Below are 10,045 nucleotides of genomic sequence, written 5' to 3'. Positions count from 1 at the left end.
ATTGACCATCAGTAAAAAACATTACACACTGCAGATTCGGACATACGAACAAAAGCTCACACGCATCCAATTACACACACACTCTCTCTCACACACACATACACACACACACAAACATATATATATATATATATATATATATATATATATATATATATATATATCTACAATACACAAAATCATACACACACACAAACACATCGTATACACGTGCACACTATATATACATACATGCATATAACACACACACACACACACACACAATTAACTTAACGTATACACGAATTCACACACACTCATATACATACATACATACATACACACACACGACACACACACACACACACACACACGCGCGCGCACCTACGCACACACATATGCATTAATTCCTGGCATAATCTAATTGAAATACTTCCTAATTAAGTCATTGCACAAGACCGAAGGGCTAGAGCTCAGGTTCGGATAAATAAGTAAATACTTCCCAAAGAGATAGATTTTCAGTTTATTTTTTAATTTATCAACGCTGCTTTCAAGCCTGTCTGACAGTGGGAGTGAATTCCAAGTGATAGGGTCTACTTTACTGAATGATCTGTCGCCAAAACGTTTAAGATCAGTTTTTGGAATTTGAAATTTTGAGAACCTGAGATGTCGAGTGGTGTTGTAGGGTACAATCAAGTCTTGAATGTAGTCAGCGCTTTGTGAATTGATGGCATCAAAACAAAGCAGAGCAATTTTGTATTCAATACGAGCTTTAACTGGTAGCCAGTGAAATGCCTTCAACATCGCCTTGACAGCCATCGAGTCACTGCGACCAATACCTAGGACAAGCCTTGCTGCTCTATTGTGACCTTTTTGTAGTTATATATACATATATATATATGTATATATATACATATATATATATATGTATATATATATGTATGTATATATATGTATATATATATATGTATATATATATATATATATATATATATATATATATATATATATATTATATATATATATATATATATATATACAAACATACAAGTAATGGTAATTCACGAATTTATCACCCGGAAAATAATGTAGAGGAGACATCATAAATGATGACACTAACCCGTCCCCCCTCAACCCTCCCTCATCCCCCCCCCCCCCAAGACATAAAATTGATATTTTTAAAAAATCCAAACACAAAAACGTAAAACAAAAGCGAACGTCAGGACATTTTAAATCAGGTTTATTAAGCAGGACAACACAAATCAAACATGTCACAATGCTTGTCAGGAATTCAATGATGTGTCACGGTGTCGCAGCTTTCTTTTCCATCTGAAAAATAGAAGAAGGTAAAAATGAAGTTATAATATTTAGTAGTAGTCGAGATGATTAGAAAAAAAATATAAAATTTTATCGACAAAAATTCGTTTTGACATTTAACTGCCGTACTCCAGGAAATGCAAGTATTTAAAAATTTGGCCGGAAAACTTGTCCTTCAAATATCGATCGATTTAAATGACCTTCGTCTCAACAAATAACTCTCAAACCTGGGACTTCACGACACATCCCCACAGGCGGGCTAGTTATATTAACAGGCACTAATCTGATTTCTTGTACATTATTAAACTCATCATTTACAAAATTGTGAAAACTTTTAGAATTTAAATTGAAAACAAGTCAACAACAACGACAAAAATAGAACAAATGGACAAAGTCATGTTTGAATTCCAACACCCTTGTGTCTGAATTGGAATAAGAGGGTGTCCGATTTTTTTTTTAAAATGAGCTTTATATAGCGCAATATTTACTAACTGTGCTCAAAGCGCTTTACACGGGGTCGCTGGTCAACAGCAACATTTAACATGTAGGATGGTACATAACGCCTGTTAGGCGATGTTACAATTTTTCGGACAAAGACAACGCTGTTAACGGCCAGGTACTATTTTTACACCTGAATACGGTGAGAGAAAGTGAGTAAAGAGCCTTTTCCAAGAACTCATCTATGCGCCGAGCGCGAGGCTCGAACCCAGGATCTTCGGATCCGAAAGCGTGTGTCATACCATTAGTCACATAGCCGCACAACAACAAAAAAACTGGGTGTCTAAATTGGAACAATCGGCGTCTGAATTACAAGAGTTGATTTAGTGGCAAACGTTTTTAATATCTATTTTAATACACTAGTGGAGGACCAACAATAATAGGCTTCAACAGTCATGACGTCACTTCCCTTGTAATGACGCCATCCATATGACCTTTCCTCTCAGTCGGTCTCTTGTTTTATCATATTGTGATTCTAACGTGAGTACAACTCACTCGTATTAGTTGACGAACGAACAGAATCCGAACGCGAAAGTTTAATCTTAGAATTAAAATTTATTTCAGTTTCCAACCAACAAAGTGAAACATCACACAGATTTTATTTGTTATTAGAGTGTTTTAGCAGATCATAATTTAGGACTTAGTATTAGACTTAAGACCTATCTATCACATGATCGCTTATAATAGAAAGGGGATTCCTTAGTGACGAGTGCAAAAGTTTGTCATTTTGTTGTCAACATTTTTGTGTCCGATTCGCACCCTATTTATGATGCAGTTGGCTTATAAAGGTTAGTACCATTTGGAATTATTGATTTACGTTGATTTCTTTTCATCACAAACCTATGTATGTAATGCATTATGTATGAATTTCTTTGGGGTCCCGTAACAACCTCTAATTGTCCAGTGTCAGTCGAGAACACGATGACTTCGGCCTCCGGTGTCTGTTCGCACAGAGATGCGTCCCTCAAGAAAGCAATGAACCAATTTTCTCAGCTAACGCTTGCATTAGATTATTTTCCCTGTGTTATTTATAAAAGAGGATAATAATATGTTTTTGTCAATAAATATATTTAATATTGAGGGAAAGTTGTCTTTGAAACTTTATACGGGCCGTACGCTGAGCTAACTATTTAGAAAAAAAATGACCCAGATTTTTTTCATAATTAGATTTGAATGACCCGAACTATGCTAGAATACACCCTTTTGTCATGCGCATTCAATTTGTTTACACATTGGTTAGCAGCAGACTCAATTGTCTATGTCCAGAGAAACTCAGATTGTGATTCCTCTGCTCGTTTTTGGGCTGTCGGTCAACGCAATATTTTTGAGTATCAAAGCAATGCAATGAGAAAATGGGTGAGAAAAGTTTTTAATCTCATTCACGTTGGGAAATAAAATAAATAAATAAAATCTCCACCGATGTGGGTGGGGTTAGGAATCGCTCACGGTAGACTGCTTGATTTAAACTTATTTTACGAAGTTAACTATTTATCATCCATGTTGAATCAAAGTGCTGACCGAGAAAGATTGAAGCTTTTTTATACCCGGCACGACGTCACACACACACACACACACACACACACACACACACACACACAGGCACCAACAACACACCACAGGGACCCACAATGCTTCACTGACATAAAACAGTTCACAACAACACAGCTGGGAAAAACAGCAATCCAGAACACACAACAAATTATAATACGTTCCCTTCAGAGGAGAGCCAATTCGAGTTTATCTATTTCTTCCCTGTTATATACTATTTCTACAACAACAACAACAACAACAACTACTACTACTACTACTACTACTACTACTACTACTACTACTACTACTACTACTTCTACTACTACTACTACTACTACTACTACTAATACTACTACTACTACTACTACTACTACTACTACTAATACTGTGCAGATATGTGGTCTTGTGGAATGATACTCGCTTTCGGATCGGAAGTTCCTGGGTTCGAGCCTCGCTCGGCACATAGTTGAGTCCTTGGAAAATGCTCTTTATCTCACCGTACTCATGTGTAAAATGAGTACCTGGCCGTTAACAGCGTTGTCTCTGTCCGAAAAAAAATATAATATCGCCTAACAGACGTCTTGTTCCGTCCTACAAGTGTTGCTGTTGGCCAGTGATCCCTTGTAAAGCGCTTTAGCACGTTTAGTGGATATTGCGCTATACAAAAGCTCAATTTTTTTTACTACCAATGCTATCACCACTACCATATTATAGCCACTGCTACTACCAGTAATGGGTTGTTTGTTTCAGCGGCACAGTGTCTCGTCTTGTCAGAAAGGTCAAGCAATGCTCAGTGTGATCAGTGGTTGGATAGGTGACAGTGCTATTGAAGAATATTGCTCCCGACGGTACACACATTACCCCCTCAATTCACTGTGAATGGGTACCGACTTCAGACAGACAAGTTTTGTAAGAATTTTAGTGCTTAAAGGAAGTCAAATACTCGATTGGTACTCTATGCAAAGGGTAAATGGTTCCAAACAGCCTATTGGAGTTACCCCCATCTGCATCTGAGGGCCATTATTTATATATATATATATATATATATATATATATATATATATATATATATATATATATATATATATATATATATGACTTGTCAAATTTAAAAAAAAAGCATTATTAAAAAACATTGCAAGTTTATACATATCACTTTTATTGTCATTTCATTTATAATGCACATGCTGATAATCACAAAATCTATTGATTAGATGTATCTCCACTGCAGGTATGTTTGTATTCTCATCCTGTGAAGAGAAAGGAAAATTGATACTTATCACTGAAACTGTATGGTCCCATTTTTAAAAGTGTGATTAAATGCCTCCAGAAAAAGCTTTGGTCAATAAACCATCTTTTAAAAAAGTAATAGAAACGTTTGTCTTTATTTTATCAATTTGTTAAAAAAATTAATGAACCTATTTTCTCTGCTCTATAGCTGCATCAGATAATTTTCAAATGAAATAAAGGAAAATTATGCATTCAGAATCAATTAATTTGAAATTTTATACCAACTTACCATGCAAATTGAACTCAAGATAATTTGCAATTAACTTGATTTATATTGCCAGAAACATGTTGCAAACTATCAAACTGATACAATCCGAAGGAATTATTTGTATTACAATTATACCTATTTTTCTTGAGATATATACCTTGAATATCCGGTACATAAACGTTGAGCCTAACAGTCTCAATTCATGTTAAAAGCTGCCAGTTGCTCTTCTTCTCATTTCCCTCCTTCAGTCTGCTTCCTGTGCAGACTCCATGACACATGTTAGATTTGGTTTCTGTAATTAATTTTTTTTAAATCAGAAAGTTGTTTTTACTATATAAAGTATTTTTTATAAATATTAAAAATAAACAAAAAACATATTACATTTAGTGAAATATGTACAACAAATGGTAGATTATATTATATTTTCAATAGAAACTGCAACATTACATGGTCAAAAGACCAATCTATCAAATTATACTAATATTACAAATCAGCTACAATTATAGTTTTATCAGCACTCTTATCCTGCCTATTGATAAATGTGAACAAGAAGGAAAAGAATAAAATATATTTAATAAAGAAAATGTTGGCAAATTAAAGGGTATATATGTAACAAAATATATTATTGCAAAATTTCTTCATATGCAAAACCAAAAAAGCTAGTTTTTGGCATATTTTCTTGACTTCCCTTTGTAAAAGGATATAATAAGCACACTGGAAATATGAACCTATTGTATAAAGAGACAGGAGCCAATACCAATGACATGGAGTGATAGCTGTCTAAATTTAGATCATCTAAGGATCTTCATAATAAGGCTTTTAACTTGTACTAGCATTAGATAAAAAGTTAAATAGAATATTTAAAAGTAACGGCAAGATTTTAAAATTGGAAAACGCTTGAAAGCAAAATAAGGTTCTGTTCTCTCTGCTTAATCGCCACCCTCAAGATTCTAGACTATGGATCAATAGGTTAGGTTAATACAGCTGAGAGATTGTATAAATACTATAGAATATTTTTTTTTAATATTGAGAAATTCTATAAGATACAGTAAAGCTGGAAACTATTTGGATAATCTTGAGGGTAAGGCTCAATGATAATAAGAACAAATACAATAATAATAATAATAATAATAATAATAATAATAATAATAATAATAATAATAATAATAATAATAATAATAAAATAATAATAATAATAATAATAATACATTTTCGTGAATATTGATTGGTTAATTGCCAGAATGTGGGCAGGGCAATACTTCCAGGACTTCACACCAATATCTCAAAAAATGCAGAGGCTCATGATTGTTATGTTATTTAAATCTAATAAAAAAGTTTTTGATTCAGTTGGAATAATTATGGCGGTCCACAGCGTTTTCTCTTGGTTAGAAAAATAGAAAGCAATATCATCTCACATTCAGTCATTGAATGATATTCATATAGAGCTAACAATGAACAAGAGCTATAATTAACACATTTCATTATTATTTTCAATGGATTTATTTAACTTCTGGTATTGAATGAAAATTTGAAATTAATATAGCAATGTTTGAATAGATAGATGGGTCTAATATATGTAAATGTGAAACTTATTCAGAGAGTAGAAATCACTTGTTAAAGTTTGTTGCTTCGTGTTACAGAAACAGAAATAACTCTAGTTCCATGAGCCTTATGACTCTAAAGGACCACACATTTTAATGTAAGGTGAAATACCATTTAGTGTTTTGATAATATAAACATGACCTAAGTCTTAAATGTTTTGCTTATATTCAATAAAAACATTAGAAAACACAATGAACGTAGACCTGATACCACAAGGTTGTAAAACCGTTGTGTCAGATCTCATTTTATCAGAGATTTAATTGAAGACATGTTTTCTGTTATTAACTTTTTGGTCACAGTAGCCAATTCGAATAAACTGAAAAATTAATGCCTCTTGATTTCACTTTAAAGTCAAATAAAATATCTGATCTGAATTTAATTTTTTAACCCCATAAATTGAGAGAGCGTTCTTATCATTCCGTAGGCAAAATCTAAATAAGACACATTTCACATATATAGTATTTCATGTGTAAGACGAAATCCTACAAGCTTCTTGTTATTAAGACTCTTGATTCCTGGCGGTGATGAAAGAAATGTGCTAAAAATAAATCAAAAGTAGGTAATCTAAAGTAATCAGAGAGGTTTATTTTTAATATCAGACCAATGTAAATTCGTAATAAGCTGCAGTACCAGGCCCCTCTATCATTACCCCCAAGAATTGATTGAACTCATAGGGATGTGTATAAAACTTTAACAAAAACCAACAACCCCTCTACCCCCCCCCCCTCCTCAAAACACACAAACATTCATACATTTTTGGTATATTCATTTTTCTAGAACCAGGGGAGACTCGTTGCCGAACGATACCCCCCCCCCCCACCGCTCCCCCCAATACACACACCTATTTAGTCTTAATTTTTAAAACCACTCATTAAATTTACACACTATTTAAAAATATATAGCACAGTGAGGGGCCCAGGATAGAAATTAAATTTGACCCCCCTCCCTGCATCTTACAATAAAAAGCTTTTTATCTTTCTCACAAATCTTTGTCAAATTTGGCGAAACAGCTTAGAAGATGCTAAGTGTCATAGTTTGACACCTTTCAAATATCAAAGATTCGACAAGGGGTTGAGTAAGAGAATTTGGTTGTTGTTTTTTTAATCTCCCTCCCCACCCCCTTTCCCCTCTTCCATCTGCCCCTCTCATTCTTTCATCCTTCAACCCACTCTGCCATTCCTTCCCCACACTCTAAAAGCAAAATGCAAAACAAAACAAAAACAACAATAAAGTATTTTGTGGCAAAGCGGCTACCACCTTAACTCCTGCAAATAATTTAGATATTGAAGGTCAGTAGCAGGGATCCCTTATTTGTTACTTTTCCAGCAATGAGCAGGTATCGACGTGTACATATATGCAGGTCTGACATACGAATGCTATTATAGGCCTAGTTTAATATTTTTGTAATGGGCAATATTTTGTGTCATTAAAAAAAGCCATTACAACAATGAGCCAATAGTGAATTGGATTAACAGACCTTCAAATAAGTGCACGTCGGCAGGTATCAAAAGACCTAAAGGTTGTTCCGAACTCGGAACATATTGCAAGGACAAGGCGAAAGTGAATAATACGACTAGGCTAGACTTTTGCCAGTTGAAAGTGGTGAAAGCCACGCACTACGACAGATGGGATTTCTTTTATTTTACTTATTGATTTTTTAATTTTTTTTTATTTTTGCTTCTGTTGACATTCCAACCTACTGATGGGGGTTCTGCTTTTTTCTTTTCTTTTCTTTTTTTTTTTTTGGCGGGGGGGGGGGGGGGGGGGGTTAAATTATGATTGAATTGATACACAAAACGTTCTAGATTGTAGCTGTTACCCACAACACAAAAATTTAAAACTATTATCCACCTATTATTATGAAAAGTGTGTTTCCTCAAACAGTATCAGAATCAGTCACTGCTTGAACATGAAGCAGACATGAGCGAAGGAGACGTCAACTTTGTAAGTGAGAATCTCGGTGAGTGGAGCTGTCTACTAGGACTCTAGTACTAGTGACTGACAATGCGAAGTGAATCGTAGACTAGATGGAAAACATATACAAAGCATTCTAGAATTATGCGAGTGAAACATCCAGACTTCAAGACCGGAAAGCTACTACGTGTTAACATTGAACTAAATATTTACTTTCTCTTAAAACCACCGATGCAGATTACAAACTCAAACACTGAAAATGAAACCGTACCTTTGAATTATTTGGTCTCCGGTTCATTGCTGCTGACTGCTGATTAGGAATGTTAGAAGCCGGACAACGTTGCGCCCAAAATAGATCTTCCGTCTTTGTTGTTTAAATTATAGATAATACACTTTCAGTTAAAACAAACATGTGTAAAACAAATTTTAATGTAGTTAAATTCAACATATATGTCTATATTATTCTGAAAATCTGGTTACAGATAGTTCTTGTTGTGTTCACACAAGCGCATTAATTTTTGAATAATTAACTTTACCCTGGTCTAAAAATAGATTGACATTTATTTTTGATAAATTTCACCATTTATTTAATAAAATATCAATATCTAGACATTATTTGATGCACGATCGAGTATTTATGAGTATGTGTTTATTTTGCCACCCGACAGCCACATTTTAATGGATATTCTTTTCTATAATTTGCTATGGAAGGTGAGCGGTCAAAGGCAGGAGCACGTGCGGCCAGACTATTGTTTTGAATGCGTGACCTAAACTTTGCACACGTCACATGTGTTTTCCAATTTTAAATAGGAGAGCGATCATGTGATAGATAGGTCTTAAGTCTAATACTAAGTCCAAAATGATCTGCTGAAACACTCTATTGTTTTTGGCACACATTTGGATGGTTAGGGTTCACTTAACAAATGTTTGAATATTAATGTAAACATTTTAGGTTACATTTAGTTTTGTTTGCTGGTGTTTTATGTGTTTGTTGTTAGTAAATTACAGAAATGTATGACATCTATTTACGAATATGCAGTAATCGATGACTTATACTTTTAGATTGAGAGACGAGGACGCAGACACGCACTGCCTTTCGCTTTATTTCTCATGATAGAAATATGTGATGTATGAAGACAATGTCAGAAAAGTTAGTCGTTTTGGATTTAACGTTTGAATTTAAGATTTGTAAATAATTTAATGATTGATAATCCAATTGATAAATAAGACAGATCCAGATAACGACTTTTATTTTTAAATAAAAAATTGAGCTTTAGTATAGCACAATATCCACAAACGTGCTCAAAGCGTTTTACAAGGCGTCCCTGGCCAACAGCAACACTTAACATTTAGGGCGAGACACGACATCTATTAGGCGATATTACATTTTTTGGACAAACACAATGCTGTTAACGGCCAGGTACTCATTTTACACCGGGGTACGGTGAGAGAATGTGAGTAAAGAGCCTTCTCCAAGGACTCAACTATGCGCAGAGCGATCCTCGAACCCGGGACCTTCCGATCCGAAAGCGAGTGTCATACAACTAGACAACGTAGACTATCTATAGAAGAATATCTATTTATGCTAAATCACCGTTCTATTTATAGTTCAAGGCTTTATAATTTTATTTTTTTTTAATTTATTTATTTTTCTTTTTTTTATTTTATTTATTTTTTTTTTTTGGGGGGGGGGGGGGGAGGTAATTC

General features: G+C 34.2%; 1 long non-coding RNA gene across 1 annotated transcript; it reads right to left on the bottom strand.

The window, feature by feature from the left end:
- Positions 1–4,476: 4,476 nt before the first annotated feature.
- On the bottom strand, positions 4,477–6,147 carry LOC144960839 (uncharacterized). The gene is made up of 3 exons (XR_013642956.1): positions 6,031–6,147; positions 4,980–5,114; positions 4,477–4,574 (listed from the first exon to the last, which is right to left on the bottom strand). It is a non-coding gene; the product is annotated as an uncharacterized LOC144960839 (long non-coding RNA).
- Positions 6,148–10,045: the final 3,898 nt, after the last annotated feature.

This window comes from Berghia stephanieae, chromosome 15 (assembly GCF_034508935.2).
Source record: "Berghia stephanieae isolate SIO BIC M18660-M18661 chromosome 15, UCSD_Bste_1.3, whole genome shotgun sequence".
In the NCBI taxonomy this organism is placed as follows: Eukaryota; Metazoa; Mollusca; class Gastropoda; order Nudibranchia; family Aeolidiidae; genus Berghia; species Berghia stephanieae.
Note: the sequence above shows the minus strand (reverse complement) of the source record. Positions and strands in the feature narration are given on the sequence as shown.